This window comes from Panthera leo, chromosome E2, assembly GCF_018350215.1.
Source record: "Panthera leo isolate Ple1 chromosome E2, P.leo_Ple1_pat1.1, whole genome shotgun sequence".
NCBI classification, from domain to species: domain Eukaryota; kingdom Metazoa; phylum Chordata; class Mammalia; order Carnivora; family Felidae; genus Panthera; species Panthera leo.
This window is the reverse complement of record NC_056693.1, coordinates 26,505,948-26,527,833: the sequence shown is the minus strand read 5'-3', so window position 1 is coordinate 26,527,833 and position 21,886 is coordinate 26,505,948. Positions and strand designations below refer to the sequence as shown.

General features: G+C 38.5%; 1 long non-coding RNA gene across 1 annotated transcript; it reads right to left on the bottom strand.

Moving 5' to 3' along the window:
* Positions 1 to 5,503: 5,503 nt before the first annotated feature.
* LOC122209179 lies at positions 5,504 to 21,662 on the bottom strand. The gene is made up of 2 exons (XR_006197482.1): positions 21,457 to 21,662; positions 5,504 to 5,633 (listed from the first exon to the last, which is right to left on the bottom strand). It is a non-coding gene; the product is annotated as an uncharacterized LOC122209179 (long non-coding RNA).
* Between the last annotated feature and the right edge of the window lie 224 nt (positions 21,663 to 21,886).

Sequence of the window (21,886 nt, the reverse complement as noted above, 5' to 3'; positions counted from 1 at the left end):
AAGTTGTAGAATGTGTTTTGCTCAGTTTCACAGCCCATCTGACACCACAGACACTCTAGATAATTGCCCTTTTATCCACCTTATTAACTTTCCCCTCCCCCTGAAGGCTCAGGGGCTCCCTTGGGCTTAAACTGCCCACTTTAGATTTTCCCACAGGTGGGGAACAAATTGATTGACTCTTAGTGGACACAGATGCAACATATTCAATGTTAAAGATAATTTAAGTTTGTTGGGGCACCAGGGTAGCTCAGTCAGCTGAGTGTCCAACTCTTGATTTCAGCTCAGGTCATGATCTCACAGTTGGAGGATCGATCCCCGAGTTGGGCTCTGTGCTGAGTATGGAGCCTGCTTGGGATTCTTTCTCTTTCCCTGCTTGCATACACGTGCTCTTCTCCCTCTCCCTCTCTCTCTCTTTCAAAATAAATGAATAAACATTAAAAAATAAAATAAAGGGGTGCCTGGGTGGCTCAGTTGGTTAAGCATCCAACTTCGGCTCAGGTCATGATCTCACCGTTTGTGAGTTCAAGCCGCATGTTGGGTTCCATGCTTATAGCTCAGAGCCTGGATCCTGCTTCATATTCTGTGTCTCCTTCTCTCTCTGCCTCTCCCCTGCTTGTGCTCTCTCTCTCTCTCTCAAAAATAAACATTAAAAAAAATAAAAATAAAATAAAATAATAAAAAATAAAATAAAAATATATAATTTAAGTTTGTTGAGGTAATTAAAATAGACATGTTTTTAGAGTTATCCACATCAAATATAAAACGTTTATTCTACCAAGGTTTACTAAAGGACAAAAAAACTTGTGTTATTTCTGCTGCAATTTGTCAGCAAAAGAAGGCTTAAAATGATGATTTATTTTGTCTGTCTCATTAAGTTCTCACGGGTAATTGTTAAGATAGCTTTAAAAATCTTTGGTAACCTGAAACTTTGAAGTTTCCCTAAGTTAAATGATAAATCATGTTGAATTCATTGACTATCTAAGTCTTTTCCAAATAAAATACTGAAACATGAATTACTAAATATAATTCATCATAATTGATCTGCTTTTGACTTCTTACTGCTGAGACACTAAAGATACTTGGGTCTGATGGAAAACATGCTTTGTGTCTTACTAAAAGTTTGTAGTATGAAAATGCATGTTCCTAAAACTTATGAAATGTATTCATAAATTTGCCATATAAAGAATCCTGGTGAGGAAAGAAAGAAAGAAAGAAAGAAAGAAAGAAAGAGAAAGAGAAAAAGAAAGAAAGAAAGAAAAAGAAAGAAAGGAAGAAAGAAGAAAGAAAAAGAATTTCGGTGTTAGTATGTAGTTTTCACTGGAGACTAAGGTTTCTAAGAGTTAAAATTCTGCTAAATGTAATTAAGACTGATAGAAATAAGGAAAGCAACTCTGTAGGAAAGTAAGAGATGTGCAAGAAACAGAATAAGAAATGAGAATACATTTTTGTTGAGGTAGTACAAAGAAATTTTATCCTAAAATGAAACTATTTATTTAGAGAGAAAAGGCTTAAGACAAAATATGAATACAAAAGAAACTTGTAGAAATTTATGAAGGGAAAGCTTTAGAAAATAATTTTGTGTATAGTTAGGACCATGCATTTGAAATGAATTTGAAATTCATTTGAAATGAATGGGTACTAAAAGTACAATGATATTAGATAGAATTCTGCTCTACTCTCTTAAAAAGGACAAAGTTTTCTTGGGCTATTGGTCTGCTCTTGATAAGAAAGTGTAAACAAAGGTTCTTTTTTTCTTTTATTTATCTTCCCAGAAAACCAGTTTCTATGATATATATATATATATATATATATATATATACATAAAAGTTTACTTATTTATTTTTGAAAGAGAGAATGAGCGGAGGAAGGGCAGAGAGACAAGGAGATACAGAATCTGAAGCAGGCTCCAGGCTCTGGACTGTCAGCACAGAGCCCGACTGGGGCTTAAATTCATGAACTATGAGATCATGACCTGAGCCGAAGTCGGATGTTCAACTGCCTGAGCCACCCAGGCACCCCTAGGCTTATATACTTGATATGTTAAGTTACTTGGGAAGTTCTGTCAAATAAATAATGATAAGCCTTAGGCTGTATTGTGTGAGTAAATGTTATAACTGTTCCAAAAAATATAGAAAATGTATATGTATGTAGTTTTAATTGTTGATATAAATTCATCACTTGATAATCTGATTATTGAAGTGTTATGAACCACAGAAACAACCGGATTCCCTTGTCAGATACATTATAATGAACTCTCATATCACATCTTTAACCATGACTATTTTTGAGTCTTTTGTCATTTATAGTTATCATCCTGATGCTCTTGCAGAATGAGTTTTGCCCACAAGAAGATTCATGAAAAGGACTTTTGGCAAATACAGTTTTTTGATATCTTTAAAATCATGAAACTAAAGTAAGAATTTCCAGGACTAACAGAAAAGGCTGCATCCAAACAACTAGAATTAGTAATTTGGCACTGAATGAATTGAGGACGATGATTATAATTTTTGTGACTCTTATTTAAAATATTGCCGGTTCTCTAATGTTTGCTCTTCTAGATTGAGAAAGTTTTCTCTTAAAATATCTATGACTTACAGAAATGTGACAAAGTATTCCTTTCTGAACAAAGTTAAACATTCAACTTTTCTCCCTATCTGAACCCTCTGAAATTCAGAAACCTTCAGTGAGTATTCTTATAATTATTTGCATAAGTTCAATGAGAATCTGTTCTTATAACAGAACATCACCAGAAACGATTATTTTACCAAGGCTTTGACTGGAATGTCCTATTTGAGAAAGACATGCATCGACTCAGATATGACCAAACAGCTTTAAGAAACTAAGGTTGACTTAATGGAGCCAACGAAGCACCTTGAAAATGTTAGCCTGATACCTTGCTTACAGAGTTCCAAGCAATCTTACCAGGTGAATAAATAATGTCACTTACCGGAAGGTGCAGGAAATCTCAAGATATTTTGGGGACCTTTAGAGGAGGAATTCACCCAAATCTACAGGTATTGCAGGCAAGTCTGATGCCAAGTATTTGGCTTGCCTTTTGGCCTCGAGAATGTATTAAAAGTTCAATCTAGAGATTCCTTATGAAAAGTTTCAACAAAACAAGTTTTAAAGAATCTATATGGGGGGCGCCTGGGTGGCTTAGTCGGTTAAGCGTCCGACTTCAACTCAGGTCACGATCTCACGGTCCGTGAGTTCGAGCCCCGCGTCAGGCTCTGGGCTGATGGCTCAGAGCCTGGAGCCTGCTTTGGATTCTGTGTCTCCCTCTCTCTCTGCCCATCCCCCGTTCATGCTCTCTGTCTCAAAAATAAATAAACGTTAAAAAAAATTTTTTTTTAAAAAGAATCTATATGGTCAATCACTATTCTTGCTGAGCTTATGTAAACAATTAGGCCAAATTTGTTAAAAATGGACTTGTTTTTCAATGAATTAGTCTTGATTTGGCTATCATTGGAAATTAGGGTGATTTTAGAGAAAAAAATTATGTTTCATAATTTGTGGATTTAAATTCCAGTTTTGATTATCCTTGAATGCTTGTTGTCAAGCTAGACAACTTGAGGTATACTTCAGAGAAATTGCCACAATAGCTCATGTATGGACTATCTTCATGCTTGTTACTCTGTGGGGATAATAACAGGACCCCATAAGCATATGATTCTTTAGACAGCTGGAAAACGGGATGGATTCCCCAACAATTGTGTAACTCAATTATCACCTTGACCAATTCTGGGTGGCTGGGATGACAAAATCAATCCTTAAAAGCTGGAGCATACCCCATTCTGTGGGATTAACTAGGGACTTAATGGAAATACTGGATGGCCCCACTTTCTTTCTTATTGGATTGGTTGATACACTTGGGGATATCCTTATCTCCTGGGACAGGTCATCTCCCACTTGCCAATGATTCCTCATAACTGGAATATTGTTAAGACTAGACATCAAAGAGGCTTCTTGATGGCTTTATCCCTTAGCTGTATTTGTCCTAAAAGCCACATCTATTGATGTAAAATTGCAAGTAGAGGCTTTAGTCAAGCATACAGCAGACACCTTTAAGCCCAACACGTAGTCACCCACAAATTCAAAAGGTGGCCCTCCAAAACCAGCCTTTGATATCCTGACTGCAGCTCAAGGAGAAACTTATACTTTATTAAAACAGAATGTTATGTATATATTCCAGATTACCACAAAAATGTGACAGGGTTACCAGAAGAAATGAATACTCAAATTGACACTTTAAAGGATCCTTTCCTCTCCTTTAATGATTGGTTAAACTCCTGGACTGGAGGAGAATTTTGGACAACTATCAAAGATCTTTTGGGACTCCTGGGTGGCTTAGTCTGCTAAGGGTCCAGCTCTTGACTTCAGCTCAGGTCATGATCTCATGGTTCATGGGATTGAGCCCTATGTCAGGCTGTGTGCTGACAGCACTGAGCCTGCTTGGGATTCTCTCTTTCTCTCTCTCTCTCTCTCTCTCTCTCTCTCTTTCTCTCTCTCTCTGCCCCTCCCATGCTCTTGTTCTACCTCTCTCTCCAAATAAATAAACTTTAAAAAAAAATTAAATTTTAAAAAAATATCTTTTATTGGTGTCTGGGTGGCTCAGTCGAGTGAGTATTCAACTTTGGCTTAGGTCATGATCTCATGGCTTGTGAGTTTGAGCCCCACATTGGGATTGTTGCTGTCAGTGCAGAGCCTGCTTCAGATCCTCTGTCCCTCTCTCTCTGCTCTTCCCCTGTGTGTGATCTCTCAAAAATAAATTTAAAAAAATACATTTTTTAAAAAAAGCTCTTTTATTCAGGTTGCTCTTTCTCATAATAATAATAATTTTATTTTGTTGTTTTATCTGATGTCTCTCTGCCTGATGCCGCGATTCCTTCACTGCTATTAACTTCAAGCCAACAGATGATCCTTTCTATTCAGGGAAATTCATATTTGTTGTCTACCTTGGATTCAGTGCTCTGCCTTTCACAGTTTCTACATATAAATTCCCACTGACTAATGTTGACCCACAGGTAAGAACATCTCCACACCCCTCATTCAGCAGGAAGAAGCTACTGAAGATGAGACCTCCACCCAAATGCCAAGGATTTGTTATTGTTGGCTTGCCAGGTGGGGGATTTATAGGCTGCTTTGAGGCAATGGCTTAAGCAATGGGAACTTGAGCAAGGCAAAAGGGCCCACAGCAACCACCCAGCCAAGTACAAGCAGGCTCATTAAGCGACCCACCTCAAATTGGCAGTAGGCCCCAACTGACCAATGGGCTACTTACAACGAGTTACCAAAAAAGGGGAAATTCCATACAATCCCAGACTTCCTCACTCCACCCTACAACTATAGCCTCTCACCACTGCTTCATCAAGACAGTCTCTCCTTTGCTATCTTGTTCTCTGCTTCCTTGCAGTGTATTCAATAAACTTCTATCTCCTTTGTTCTGCCTCAGGTGAATTCTTTCACCTCCAGCCCCTATCCAATCGGAATGCACCACACTGTGTGAATTAAGCAATAGACATTTATTTCTCACAGTTCTGGAGGCTGGAAGTATGAGATCAAAGGGATGAGAAATTCAGTTTCTGGTGAGAGCTGTCTTCCTGGTTCTTCCAGATAACCACCTTCTCTTCTCACTGTGTGTTCACATGGCAAAGAGAGGGAGAAGAAGCAAGATTTCTGTTGTCTAATCTTAAATAGGCATTAATCCCATTTTGAGGGCCCCACTCTCATGATCTCATCTAAACCTAATTACCTCCCAAAGGCCTTACCTCCATATACCATCACATTGGGGGTAGGGCTTCAAATTTTGTCCAACACAAGACTCCAGTCCATAATATGTACCCCTTGATATGTATGTATTATGTAATGAGAAGGGTACTTTTTATCTATGGCATTCTTTCCCCAAATCAATAATCCTATCTAATCTATGAGAAAACATCAGACAAACCCAAATTGAGAGACAGGCTACAAAATCTCTGACCAGTACTCCTCAAAAGTATCAAGGTCATGAAGAACAAATAATAAAGATTGATAAAATTGTTACAGACCATGTTATAGACCTGGCAACTAAAGGTGGTACCTGGATTATAGGAACAGAAAAAGGACATCATGAAAAACCTGGTGAAATCTGAATAAAGTATGTTGATTACTTAATAGCATTGTATTGATGTTAATGTATTATTTTTGACAGACCTAAAAAGGTTAGGTAAGACATTAACATCAGGGGAAACTGGATAAAGGCTATACTATTTTGCAACTTTCTGTAATTAAAAAATCATTCCCCCCAAAATTTATTTAAACATCTTTGTTATTTGAAGATAGCTGGGACTTAAAAAGCCAAGATCTCTGAGAAAAGTGCATTGAAGTGAGCTTGGCCTTATGCCCAGTTTCCCTTTGAAGCATTAGCCATAGGGCTAATAAGTGCCATAGGGCTGAGAAGCTCAGAAGCCTTCCCACTGGGTCTTTGATGATTCATAAGCAGTGTTGAGCCTGAAGTCTTGGGAACTGAGCAGGTTCTCAGCAGTCCCACATGACTGGGAATAACAAAGCTGAAGTCCAGGGCTCACCAAAGAGTTGCAAGGACCTCAGAACTCCAACTAGTATCCCAGAAGAGCTACACCTGAGGAATGAAGGTGAAATGGAAATAGTCTGATCCTTCTATAGACTAAAACTTGGTTTCAAACCAACTCAGGCTCAGACTGGACTAAGGTGATCTGCTCTTATTCAAACTGCTTCAAGAGGCAGAAGTAAATCCTCTCTGGAGGAAATAACATCATGAGAGTTTCAAATTATTTCTACAATTTTTTATACACAAAGACTGGCATTCAGTAAAAAGATCTAAGTGATGTGGGATATGGTGAAAAGGCTAAACATATACAGAATTGGAATTTCAGAATGAGAGAAAAAGAGAGAATGGAAAAGCAGTTCTATTTGAAGAGAATATGGCTGAGTGGTAAAAGATATCAAATCTTGGGGCGCCTGGGTGGCTCAGTCAGTTAAGCGTCTGCGGCTCAGGTCATGATCTTGCGGTTTGTGAGTTCGAGCCCTATGTCGGGCTCTGTGATGACAGCTCAGAGCCTGGAACCTGCTTTGGATTCTGTTCTCCTTCTCTCTCTGCCCCTCCCCAACTTGTGCTCTGTCTCTATCAAAAATAAATAAATGTAAAAAAAATTTTTTTTAAATATCACGTCTTTGATATCTTAGATTCAAAAAGCTTTTTGAGTGTCAAGAAGAATAAATATAAAGAAAAACACATCTGGTTATACCATACTAAAACTGCTGAAACTCAAAGACAAAGAACACTCTTGAAAAGCAACCAGAGGGAAAAAGACACCTACTTTCAAAAGCACAATGATAAGATTGGCAGTTTTTCAACAGAAATTATGGAAGCCTGGAGGACAATTCAACAGAATCTTTACGGAGCTCAAACAAAATAATTCCCAACCTAGTCTTCTATTCTCAATGAATATATCCTTCCAAAATGAAGGTAAAATAAAAATATTTCCAGTCAAACAAAAACTGAGAATGCATTTCTAGCAGATGGGAATGAAAGAAATGTTAATGAGAGCTACATTAAGATTAACAGCTGACTTCTCATCAGAAACCACGAAGGCTAGGGATATCTGGATGACTCAGTCCATTAAGTGTCCGACTTCAGCTCAGGTCATGAGTGAGTTTGAGGCCCGCGTCGGGTTCTGTGCTGACAGCTCAAAGCCTGGAGCCCATTTCGGATTCTGTGTCTCCCTCTCTCTCTGTCCCTCCCAGGCTCATGCTCTGTCTCTCACTTCTTCAAAAATAAACATTAAAAAAATATTAAAAAAAAGAAGAAACCACAAAGACTAGAATACAGTGTAATGATATATTCAATATGCTGGGGGTTGAGGGAGATTATCAACCAAGAATTCTATATCCAGCAAAAGTATGCTTCAAAAATTTAGACATTCACAGAAAATTAATCTCTAGGAGACCTGATCTTTAAGAAATACTAATAAGAATGTTTCAAGCTGAAATGAAAGAACATTAGACAATAACTTGGACACACCCAAAGAAAGAGTACCATTGAGAGGAGCTGGGTGGCTCAGTTGGTTAAGCGTCCAACTTCGGCTCATGTTGACTTTGGCTCAGGTCATGATCTCGGGGTTCATGGGTTAAGCCCCACATCAGGCTATGTGTTGACGGCTCAGAGCCTGGAGCCTGCTTCAGATTCTGTGTCTCCTTTTCTCTCTGCCTCTCTCTCTCTGCCCCTTCTTCCCGCTCACACTCTGTCTCTCTCTCTCTCTCTCTCTCAAAAATAAACGTTTTTAAAAAATTTTTAAGGGGGCACTCGAGTGGCTCAGTTGGTTAAGCATCCAACTTCGGCTCAGGTCATGATCTTGCAGTTTGTGAGTTCCAGCCCTGTGTCAGCTCTGTGCTGACAGCTCAGAGCCTGGAGTCTGCTTCTGATTCTGTGTCTCCATATCTCTCTGCTCCTCCCTTTTTCATGCTCTCTCTCTTTCTTTCTCTCAAAAATAAACTTAAAAAATTGTTTTTAAAAAGAAAGAGTATCTGTGAAAGTAACTACGTAAATAAATACAAGACAGTATAAATGCATTTTTGTTTGTAATTCTTTTCTGCTCTGTTCTGTTTTTAAAAAGGCAACAATATAAAACAATAATTATAAAACTCTGTTAATGGGCTTATAATGTACAAAGATGTAATTTGTACGATAATAAAAGCACAAAGCCAGAGCAAAGGGATGAGGCTATATTGGAGCTAAGTTTTTATACAAAATTGAAATGAAGTTGATATTAATACAAACTAGATTATTTTATTTTTTAAGTTTATTTATTTTGAGAGAGAGAGAGAGAGAGACAGCCAGTGGGGGGGGGGGGGGGGAAGGGTGCAGAGAGGGAGGGAGAGAGAGAATCCCAAACAGACCCTGCACTGTCAGTGCAAAGCCTGACACAGTGCTTGAACTCACAGACTAAGATCATGACCCAATCTAAGCCAAAGTCAAGGGTCCAACGTTCAACTGATTGAACCACCCAGGTACCCCTAAACTAGATTGCTTTAAATTAAGATGTTAATTGCAATCCTCAGGGAACCAGAAGAAGAAGAAGAAGGGGTAGGGGAGAGGGAGAAGTAGAAGGATGAGAAGGTGATGGAGAAAAAGGAGGAGGAGGAGGAGAGGAAGAAGAGGAAGAGGAAGAAGAAGAAGAAGAAGAAGAAGAAGAAGAAGAAGAAGAAAGAGGAGGAGGAGGAGGAGGAGGAGGAGGAGAAGGAGAAGAAGAAGAAGAAGAAGAAGAAGAAGAAGAAGAAGAAGGGGAAGAAGATGAAGACAAAGAAGAGGAAGAAGAAGGGGAGGAAAAGGAGGAAGAGAAGGAAGAGGAAGGGGAAGAGAATTAAGCTAGTATACTATAAAATATCAATTTAATGTAAAAGGAAACAGTAATCCCAAAGTAGCAGAACAAAAAATATCTAAGATATGTAGAAAACAAATAGCAAAATGGTGGGCATAAATCCTACCTTATTAATAGTTACATAAAATATAAGCAGGTTAGACACTTTAACCAAAAGGAACAGATTGGAAAAATGGATTTTTCAATGATCCAACACTGTGCTGTATACAAGAGACACATTTTAGACTCAAAGATGCAATAGGTTAAAAAATAAAAGAATGGAAAAAGATATACCATTTAAATATTAACCAAAGACTGCTAAAGTGGCTATACTAATATCAGACAAAATAAACATTAAGACCAAAATTTTTACCATAGACTAAGAAAGGCATCTTGTAATGATGAAAGAATCAATCCATCAGGAAGATCTAACAATTGTAAGCATGAATATATGTGACAACAGAGCTCACAAATACATAAAATACAGGAGAAAATACATAAAATAGCATAAAGAGAGGGGCAAGGTAAATGGAGTTAAAATCTTCTAAGGACCTTCCACCATCAAGAAATATAAAAGTACTAATTTATGTTAGATTCTAATAGTCAAGGATGCATATTGTAGTCTCTAGGGTAACTCTTTAACGAATAAAAGAAAATATAACTAACAAAGTAATAGAAATGGAAAATTGTTGGGAAAGAAAACAAACAATTCAGGAGAAGAGAAGAAAAAGAAGAATGAACATTAAACCAGTCAGTTGCAGATTGAATGGTAGAGTTAAAATTTCAATATATTACACTTAATATAGTGCAAATAGGCTAAAAAAATAATTAAAAGATAAAAATTGTTCGTTGGGATTTTTAAAACTGTATGCTGTTTATAAGAGATTATTTTATGTAAAGATACAGAAAAGTTAGATATAAGAGAATGAGAAAAAATACAAATATTAACATTAACCAAAAAGAAACATTAACCGAAAGGAAACTGGAGAGGCTATTCTAATATCAGACAAAGTAGACTATAAGCCAGGAGCATTATCAGAAATAAAGAGAGATGTTTCATGGTAATAAAAGAGTCTATCCACTAGCACTATAAAAACTCTAAATCCAAAAGCACCTAACAACATCTCCTCTAATAATACAAAGTAAAAGCCATAGAATTAAAAGGAGAAATAAATTCACATCATACCAGGAGATTTTAACACAATTTTCTCCTAACTAATAAACAGACTAAAAATCAATAGATATAACAACTCAAACAACATGATTAATGCATCTCACTCAATGAACACATATGGAACATTACACTCAACAACTGCATAATATACATTCTTTTCAAGTATACATGGAAAAAAATTTTAAGTGAAAGTATGTTTGGCCATAAATCAAGTCTCAATAAATTTCAGAGAATTAAAATCACATGGGGTGTGTATCTCTGACTACACTGAAAATAAGCTAGATGTTAATTACAGAAGGAAAACAAGAAAGGTCCCTAAGAGTTTACAGTTTAAGCAGCATACTTATCAATAACCCATGGATCAGAAAAGAAATTACAAGAGAAATTAGAAAATATTTTTTAGGTTTATTTATTGAGAGAGAGAGAAAGAGGGCACAAATGGAAGGAACAGAGAGAGAGAGAGAGAGAGAGAGAGAATCCCAAGTAGCCTCCGCACTGTCCCCATGTGCACAGCCCCATGCCGGGCTTGAACTCACGAACCGAACCATGAGATGATGACCTGAGCTGAAATCAAGAGTCAGACACTTAACCAACTGAGCCACCCAGGCGCCTCTGGAAAATATTTTGAAGGAAATTATAAAAACAACATATTAATACTTCTGGGCTGCTGTTTAGGCCATGGTTAGAGAAAACAGTGTAGCCCCAAATGTATGTATTAGAAAAAAAAGCTTAAAATCAACTATCTAAGTATTCCAGAGCAAGTAGTTAGAAAATAGCAAACTAGATGCAAGGAAAGTGGAGGGAAGTAATGATAAAAGTAACAACAGAGATTAATAAAGTTGAAAACAAATCTGCAATAAAGAACATCAAATAATTTACATTTGGGATGCCTGGCATCTGAGTCATTAGAGCATGTGGCTCTTGATCCCGGGGTTGTGAGTTCAAGCCCCACACTGGGGGTAGAGTTTACATAAGAAAACATTTTTAAATTACATTTACAAGTCCCCTAGCAAAGCTGATTTAGAATAAAAATAGGAAAGACACAAAATACTGATACCAGGAACAAATTGGAGCATTATTATAGCTCTCACCTATTAGAAAGATAGTAGAAGAACATTATAAACAATATATGGCAATGAATTTGAAAATTTAAATAAAATAGACAAATTTCTAGAAAAACACAATTTACAAAAATTGACATGAGGTAAACAAACATATATATAAAGTATCTTAACTATATTGAAGAAATCAAATCTGTAGTTAAAAACCTTCCTACAATAAAAATTGTTAAGCCCAGGTGGCTTCCTTGGTGAATATACCAAGCATTTAAAGAAGAAACAACACCAATCATAAACTCTTTCAGAAAATAGTTGGAGACACATTTTCCATCTTGTATTATGAGATTATGTAAACTTAATCCCAAAATCTAACAAGGACATTACAGCAAAGGAAAATTAATTACCCACAGAACTTTCTCAGAAACATAGATGGAAAAAAAAAAAAAACCTAAAAAAAGAAAATAGCAAATCAAATTCAGTAACATATGAAAAGGGTAACATACCAAAGCAAAGTTGGGTTTATACCAGGAACAAAAGGTAGGGCTAACAGCTAAAAATCAGTCATTGTCATGGCACTTGGGTGGCTCAGTCAGTTGAATGTCCAACTTCGGCTCATGTCATGGTCTCATGGTTGGTGGGTTTGAGTCCCAAGTCAGGCTTTGTGATGGCAGCACAGAGACTGCTTCAGATTCTCTGTCTCCCTCATTCTCTGCCTCTCCACCATGTGCACTCTCTCTCTTTTTCTCTCTCTCTCCCAAAAATAAACATTAAAAAAATCTTAAATAAAATCAATAAAATCACTGTAACTCAGTATATCAGTAAAATTAAGAAGAAAAGTGCATAAAACATCAATAGATACAGAGAAAGCATTTGCAAAATTCAATCCCATTCACAATAAACAGCAAACTTTATTTTTTTACATCTTAAAAATAATTTTAGACTTCAAGAAAAGTTGCAAAAATAGTGCAGAGTTCCCATATACTCTTAAGTTAACTACCTGTATGTTATGGTAACCTTACATAACCATAGTGCAAATCAGGAAATTAATGTTAATACAATATGATTAATTAATTTATAGACCTTATTAACATTTTGCTAGTTTTCCCATTAATGTCCTTTTCTGATTCAGGATCCAATCCAAGATCCTGCTTTTTCTTTACTTGTCATGTCCTCTGAGTTTACTCCAATTTGAGAAAATTCCTTGATTGTTATTTTTCCTGACCTTAACACTTCCAAAGAGTATTACAAAATGATGTTATGCCAGAAGGTAACTTTCCTAATCTGACAAAGAATATATGTGTTTTAAATCTATAGCACACTTACACCCAAGAGGACGGTTATAATCAAAAATGTGGGAAATAAGTGTTGATAAAGACATGGAGAAATTGGAACCCTCATATATTTGCTGGTGGGATGTAAAATGTTTCAACCACAGTGGAAAGTAGATTGGTGATTCCCCAAACACATACACACCAGTTTGGTGGTTAAACACAGAATTAGTATGTGGCCCAGTAATTCCACTCCTATGTATATACCAAAAAGAATTGAAAACAGGGACTCAAACAAATCCTTTGTTTTTTTTTTTTTTTCAAACAAATCCTTTGAATGAATGTCCATAGCAGTGCTGTTCATAATAGCCAAAAAATTGAAGACAACTCAAATGTCCATCAACAGATGACTGTCCATCAACATTGTGGTATAGGTACCCAATGGAACATTATTTCACATAAAAAGAAATGAAGGACCAAGACACACTACATAGCTATATCTTGAAAATGTCACACTAAGAGAAAGAAGTCAAAAACAAAAGATAACATTGTATGATTTTATTTAGTATATGAAATATTTAGAACAGGTAAATCCAGGGGCGCCTGGTGGCTCAGTTGGTTAAACTTCTGGCTCCTGATCTAAAGTCAGGTCATGATCTCACAGTTTGTGAGTTTGAACCCCACTTCGGGCTCTGCACTGACAGTGCAGAGCCTGCTTGGGATTCTCTTTCTCCCTCTCTCTGTGCCCCTCCCCTGCTCATACATTATCTCTTTCAAAATAAATAAACTTAAAAAAAAAAAGATAAATCCATAGAAACAGAAAGTAGATTGATAATTGCCAGAAACAAGGGTTTGGGGGGAATTGGGAGTAATTGCTTAATGGGGACAAGACTTTATTTTGTAGTCTTGGAAATGTTTTAGAAGTAGATAGAAGAGGTGGTTGCAAAACATTGTGAGTTACTAAATGCCACTAACTTGTTCTGTTGAAAGTAGTTAATTTTATGTTATGTGAATTTCATCTCAAATTTTAAAATTCTATGGCAAACATCATAGTTAATGGTGAAATGTTAAAAATGTTCCATTGAGAAGAAAGATGCCCATTATCACCACTTCTATTTAACACTGTAGTAGAGGTCTTAGCCAGTGCAATAGTTATAAATAAGAAAAGGAAGGGGAAGAAGAAGAAAAAGAAGGGGTCAAGGAGCTGGTGGCGAGAAGGAAGGGAGAAATAAAATGTAAAGGATCAGTAAGGGAGAAGTAAAAATTGTCATAATGCATAGACAGCATTATTATATACCTAGAAGATCTAAACTAATTTACAGATAAACTATTACAATCTACGAGTGAATTTAGATACAAGGTCAAAAAATTTTTAGATCCATTGCATTTCTTTTTTTTTATTAATTTTTTTTTAATGTTTATTTTTGAGACAGAGAGAGAGAGAGCATGAATGGGGGAGGGTCAGAGAGAGGGAGACACAGAATCTGAAACAGGCTCCAGGCTCTGAGCTGTCAGCACAGAGCCCGACGCGGGGCTTGAACTCACGGACCGCGAGATCATGACCTGAGCCAAAGTTGGCCGCTTAACCTACTGAGCCACCCAGGCACCCCAAATCCATTGCATTTCTAATTAGAAATTGAAGAAAAAGTCAAATACCATCAAGGATGTAAAAGTAAAGGAATAAAGATAACAAAACTGTGCAGAACCTTTACACAAAAAATTACAAAACTTTATTAAGGAATATTAAAGAAGGTTTACAAAAATGAAAGGATATCTTAGGTTCATGAATTGAAATACTCATTATTTTTAAGAGATCATTTCTCCCTAACTTGATCTATAGATTTAGTGCAATCACAATTAAAAATCCCAGCAGTTTTGGGGGCACCTGGGTGGCTCAGTCGGTTAAGCATCTGACTTCAGCACAGGTCATGATCTCATGTTTGTGAGTTCAAGCCCCACATTGGGCTCTGTATTGGTATCTCAGAGTCCGGAGCCTGCTTCAGATTCCACGTCTCCTCCTCTCTATGCCCTTCCCATGCTCAGTCTCTCTCTGTCTCTCAATAATAAATAAACGTTAAATAAAATTTTTTTTTAACACCAGCAGTTTTTGGTTTTTGGGTTGGTTCTTTGTTTTGTATTTTAGGGTCAGAGGGTGAAGTTGGCAAACCAATTCTAGAATTTATAGAAAATACAAAAGGCCAGAAATAGCTAAGACCATAAGAATGCAGCTGGAAGACTCAGACTATATATAAGAAGATAGCATTGTACTGATACAAGATGTGAAAGGAATGTCCAGAAACAGGCCACACATTTATAGATGATTAGAACAAGGTGACACTGCAGTATAGTCGGGGAAAGAGGAGCCTTTTCAATAAATGGAGCTGGGTCAACTGAATATCCATTCAGGAAAAAAAATGCATCTTGGCTCCTAACTTAATACCATGCATAAAAATAAAATCCACATAGATTGTAGATCTAAATCTGAAAGATGAAACAATACAGCTTCTAGAAATTGGAATAAGAAAATATATCCATGTCCTTATATCAGGCAAAATTTCTTTTTTTATAATGTTTGTTTGTTTGTTTGTTTGTTTGTTTGTTTTGAGACGGGGGGGGCAGAGAGAGAGGGAGAGAGAGAATCTCAAGCAGACTCCATGCTGTCAGCACAGAGCCCCACATGGGGCTTGATCTCACAATCTGTGGGATCATGAGCTGAGCTAAAATCAAAGGCAACTAACAGAATGGGAGAAGGAATTTCAAATAACATATCAGATGAAGGGTTAGTATACAAAATCTATAAAGAACTTACCAAACTCAACACCCAGAAAACAAATAATCCAGTGAAGAAATGGGCAGAAGACATGAATAGACACTTTTCCACAGAAGACATCCAGATGGCTAACAGACACATGAAAAGATGCTCAACATCACTCATCATCAGAGAAATATAAATCAAAACCACACTGAGATACCACCTCACACCTGTCAGAATGGCTAACATGAACAAGTCAGGCAACAACAGATGTTGGTGAGGATATGGAGAAAAGGGAACCCTTTTGCACTGTTGGTGGGAATGCAAACTGGTGCAGCCACTCTGGAAAATAGTATGAAGTTTCCTCAAAAAATTAAAAGTAGAACTACCCTAAGACCCAGCAATTGCACTACTAGGTACTTATCCAAAGGATACAGGAGTGCTGTTTATAGCAGCACTATCAACAATAGGCAAATTATGGGAAGAGCCCAAATGTCCATTGACTGATGAATGAATAAAGATGTGTATATATACACAATTGAATATTACTCAGTGATGAAAAAGAATTAAATCTTGCCATTTGCAACAATGTGGATGGAACTAGAGTGTATTATGCTAAGCGAAATAAGTCAGTCAGAGAAAGACAAATATCATATGATGTCACTCATATGTGGAATTAGAGAAACTGAACACATGAACATAGGGGAAGGGAAGGAAAAATAAGATAAAAACAGAGAGGGAGGCAAACCATAAAAGACTCTTAAATACAGAGAACAAATTGAGGGTTGCTGGAGAGGGGAGTGAGGGAGGGAACAGGCTAAATGGGTGATGGACATTAGGAAGGGCTCTTTTCGGGATGAGCACTTGGTGTCATATGTAAGAGATGAATCACTGGGTTCTACTCCTGAAACCAAGACGACACTGTATGTTAGCTAAATTGGATTTAAATTATGAAAAAAAAAAAAAAAGAGTTGGACACTTAACTGACCAACCCACCCAGCTGCTCCCAGGCAAAATTTCTTAAACAGGACACTAACCACAAAATAATAACAGACAAATTGGACTATATTAAATTTCATAACTTCTGTTTATCAAACAACACCATTAAGAGAGTTATGGAATAAGAAAAGATTTTTGCAATACATATAATTGACACAGGTCTAGTATCCAAAATACACAAAGAACTGAAAATTTGTTCGAAATGATTAAGAATTCAACAGAAAACAGAAAAAAAAAAAAAAAAAAAAAAAGCAAATGTCTAGACCTTAAAAGAGGATCTCCAAATGGGCAGGAAACTTGTAAAAAAAAAAAAGTGTTTATTCTCAATAGTCATCAGGGAAACACAAAACTACAGTAATTTACTGCACACCCACCAGAATACCCCAAATGCCATACCATGTCTCAGCTTGGCAGCTCTGTGGTGGAACTGAGACTCTCAGGCACTGTTGGTGAGGGTGTAAACTGGTACAACCACTTTGGAAAATGCTTTGGTACTATGTATAAAAAGTGAATATAAGGACATCCAATAACTAGCTAGGTATATATACAATGAAATGTGCACATAGGCACCCAAGGTCATGTATGAGAATATGTATAGTGGCATTGCTTTTAAAAGACAAAAAATGGGATGGGATGCCTGGGTGGCTCAGTCAGGTGAGCGTCCAACTTCAGCTCAGGTCATGATCTCATGGTTTGTGGGTTTGAGCCCCACATCAGGCTCTGCTGTCAGCACAGAACCCACTTCAGATTTTCTGTCCCCCCCTCTCTCTGTCCCTCTCTCTCTTTTAAAAATAATAAACATTCGGGGGCACCTGGGTGACTCAATCAGTTAAAGCTTCTGTCTTCGGCTCAGATCCTGATCTCACAGTTCATGAGTTTGAGCCCTGCGTCAGGCTCTGTGTTGATAGCTCAGAGCCTGGAGACTGCTTCCATTCTGTGTCTCCTTCTCTCTCTGCCCCTCCCCTGCTCACACTCTGTCTCTCTGTCTCTCTCTCAAAAATAATATACATTAAATAATAATAACAATAAACATTTTCTAAAAAGACAAAAAATGGGAACAATCCAAATATTCATAAATAGGAGAATGGATGTAATATGTGCATATTCGTTCAGTGGATTACTACCCAGACGAATACAAATGAACTATGGGTACACCCAGATGGTCTCATAATGTTAAGGGAAAGAAGCTGAGCATAAAAGAGTATATACTTTATAATTCCACTGATGTAAAGTTCGGACACAGATCAAACTCATTTCTGATATTAGAAGTCAGAACAATGGTCCAGTGAGGAATGGAAAATGGCTGGCAGGGGGCACAAGGGTGTTCAGGGTTCTCTTCCATTAATTTGTCCGAACAGCAGCTATAGGAGTGTGCTCACTTTGTGGAGATTCATCAAGGTGCACATTTTCTATCTATGTTTATGTTTAATACATTTGCTTATTTTTAAGTGGATGTAGCTTACACACACCAAGCTTCAGTAAGTCTGTAAATACAGATGCACGAAAAAACCCCACATCTTGTTGCTGACCTTTGCTTATGCAGACTGCAACTCTAACCTTGCTTGAAACCCCCTACCACTTCCCAGCTCTTTCGTAGAGGCTCCAAAGGAAAACTTCCCAGTATTTACAAAATAGTCTGTCAAACATTTCGAATTTTGCAAATACCAGAAAACCAGTTGTGTAAAGAGTCAAAATCAAAATCCAAGTTAGGGCTCAGTTGGGAGAACCTGCTGTCAAAAATAAGACCACGTACTGCAATTAGTTTTCCAAATTTACCATAGTTTTTTCCTTTATATAAATCCACCTTATCCCCTTGAGCAGTTGTATAATAATCTCTTCTATAGCTTTACAGAGTTTCTTATAACAAATCACCTTTAAAGGGCATTTAAGTTATTTTCAGCTCTTGGCATTTGTAAAAAATCTCCCAGTGAATATTCTAGCACATACATCCTTTCCATTTGACTACTCCTTTTTCATTAGAAGAAATTATTTGAAGTTACAATATTAAGTCAAAGAGTGCACAGGTGCCTAAGAGTTTGGATACATGTCACCAGCTTGTCTGTAGAAAGGCTGTCAGCATTTACCCCACCACCCTGGCCAACACTGTCTACTGTCAGTCTTTTTAATCTTTGCCAAATCTGATGCATGAAAATAACATCTTGTCAGTTTAATCACCATTTCTGTTACTATCAGCAAGATTGAACATAGATTTAGTGGTCACTTACAGTTCTGTTGTGGAATCTCCCATTTTTAGTGAGGTCTACTTCTTAGGAATTTTTAATTTTGGGGGCTTTTGTTTGTTTTGTTTTGTTTGCTTGTTTATTTTACTTTAAGAGAGAGAGAACGTGAGCTGGGGAGGAGCAGAGAGAGATGGAGAAAGAGAGAATCCCAAGCAGGCTCCACACTGCCAGCACAGAGCCCAATGCAGGGCTCGAACTCACGAACCGGGAGATCATGACCTGAGCCACAATCTAGAGGCAGATGCCCCACCAACCGAGCTATCCAGGCGCCCCTACTTCTTACAAATTTTGAAAGAGTTGTCCATATTTGACAGAGATTAACCATATTTCTATCACATATGAAGCAACTATTATTTCTCAGTTTGATATTTGACCTTACGCTTTATTTTGTGCTCTGTCATGTAACACAGAAATTCTTAATTGTCATAGGTAAAGTCTGTCCATGTTTCCCCTTGATTTCTTTTTTTTTTTTAATTTTTTTAATGTTTAGTTTTGAGAGAGAGAGAGAGAGAAACAGAGTACAAGCATGGGAGGGGAAGAAAGACAGGGAGACACAGAATCCCAAGCAGGCTCCAGGCTCTGAGCTGTCAGCACAGAGCCTGACACAGGGCTCAGACTCATGAACCATGAGATCATGACCTGAGCTGAAGTCGGACGCTTAACAACCGAGCCACCCAGGCGCCCCTTCTTTTGATTTCTGTCTTTGGTATCAATGCCAAGAAATGTTTTCCCCACCCCAAAGTCCATAAAAGTATTTTCATCTGTTTTCCAAGCCAAGGTCACACTGCCCATAAACAATAAAGCCAGAATTTGGTAAGTTCGTCTTACCTAATACCGTGTGTGTGTGTGTGTGTGTGTGTGTGTGTGTGTGTGTGTATGTGTGTGTTAACTCCTAATTATACTGCTAGGAGTAACAGCAAGTATCTCTGGGTGTTAAGAATATAGGTTATCTTTAACTTATTTTTACTTACCTGTATTTTCACACATCTGTACAATAAAGTATGATTATATACTAGTTAAGAGCAGGGACTCAAGACAGACAGCTCTGTTACTTCTGAGCCTCATGGCTCCAGGAAACTTACCTCTGTTTCTGGATTTACTCATAAAATGGGGGAAATGATAGTACCTACCTTGTGAAATTTTGTTCAAATTAAATGGATTTAGATGTGTTAGAGCAGTGCCTGGTATGTCATAAATTCAATATAAGCTTTTGTTTTAGTGAACGCATGCCACTTATATAATAAAAACTAAGGTTATTTTTAAAATGAGAATCTGCTGTTATTAGGGCAAGGAACTGAAAAGCCCATTAGCCCAGTTCCCTGGATGGCTGTCCTGGGATTCCAGGACAAGCTACTCACTGCCCAGGCCTCACACTCAGCTTGGTCAGATCAAGCCCCCAAGAGGACACAACAGCCATACTCCCTGCCCCCAGCCATGGCCCCTATCTTTTTTCCAAGCATCAGAACTTTCTGATCCTAGCAAGCTTTTTAGGTAAAGAACAAATATTTGGAGGACAAAAAGAAAAAGGAAAAGTGAAGAATTCATTCTTCAGACATTTCCTGAGTGCCTGTTGGGTGTGATCTATCTGGCTAGGTAACTGCTGCCATATATGAGGATAGACTGTGCATTAGTCACTTAAGGGACATTATCTCATGAAAACTCTCTCTCTCTCTCTCTCTTTCACACACACACACACAAACACACACACTCTCTCTCTCTCTTTCTCTCTCCTTAAGACAGACACAACTGTATCCCCATCTTACAGAGAAGGAAACTAAAGGTAGGTGACTTGGCCCAAATCCCCAAAGGTAGTAAGTGGGAGGGTCAGCATGTCCAGAGGTGGCTTGACTCCCACTGCATTCTACTGATTCCACTGTGCTGTTTCTCCTCAGGGTTCTCTGAGACCTGAGCTCTGCTGAGTTTGAAGTAGTCATTGGAAGGATTATCTTCAAAGGAGAGAGGTATGTCTGCTCTGCCCTTCCTGGTGAGTGATCTTTCTCTCTCTCTCTCTCTCTCTCTCTCTCTCTCTCTCTCTCTCTGCCTCTGATACAAAGTACATTATTTGGGAAGACACTGGGGCATCAAAGAAGGCCTAGCCAGGCAGGCATTTGGAGGATCCAACCAGCTTCCTCAGTAGCATACCCACACATGGCCACAGGGAAGGAAAGGGCTCCTGGGTTGCCCTTCACCTGCCGGCTTGGCCAGGGGTCCTGACCAGGGACCCACCATGCTAGGCTCTTCACAGCCAATCTAGGGACACCTGGAACAGCCCATCACTCCTGCCAGGCTAGGCATGTGCACGCTGCAGCTTTCTCCACAGCCTGACTTCACACATCTCTGGGCACCAGGGGCTCTGTTCCCAGCACCAGCCTCAGTGGAATCGAGCCAAGGAAGGAGGTGGAGGTCCTGGAAAGTGTGCTCAGTGTGAAAAGCACTCTTATTTTGGTTTCTCATCCACCATGAGGTGAGACAGCATCTTGTTCAGGCCTCTCCAACCCAAGCTACCCACGCCCACCCAGCAGCTCTCCTTTTCCTCCACTGACCCAAGAGGAAAGCTGTTTTCAGACTTCTAGGAACCAAATACTCACAACAGGGGCTTTGAAATTATGGGTCCTCACTCTATGCTAGAAGCCTGTTTTCTTTCCCAGACCCTTGGCTCCCTGTGGAAGGTCTGGGGCAGAGGAAGGACAAGACAGGGTGACAGGTGCCTGCCAGGAGACCTTTAAGTCCAGGCAGTGGCCTGCCAGCCACGTCCAAAGCTCTGAGGTCATTTCCCCTGATACCAGAGACTTGGCGCCTGCTGGAACCCTTGGTGGATTAGAATGCCAGGAGTGCCCCGGATCTGACACCTCACACCCTGGCGCCTGGCAACAAGGCCTGGGAGGAGCAGGCTGCCCTCTGCTTCTCAGAGCCCATGCCCTGTTTCAGGGGCAGGACCCCCCCCCCCAAGGCTGAGGCAGTGGGGAGGTTGTGAGTTGCCAAGACCCTGCCTGTGCCCTGCAAGGCTGACCTTGGACT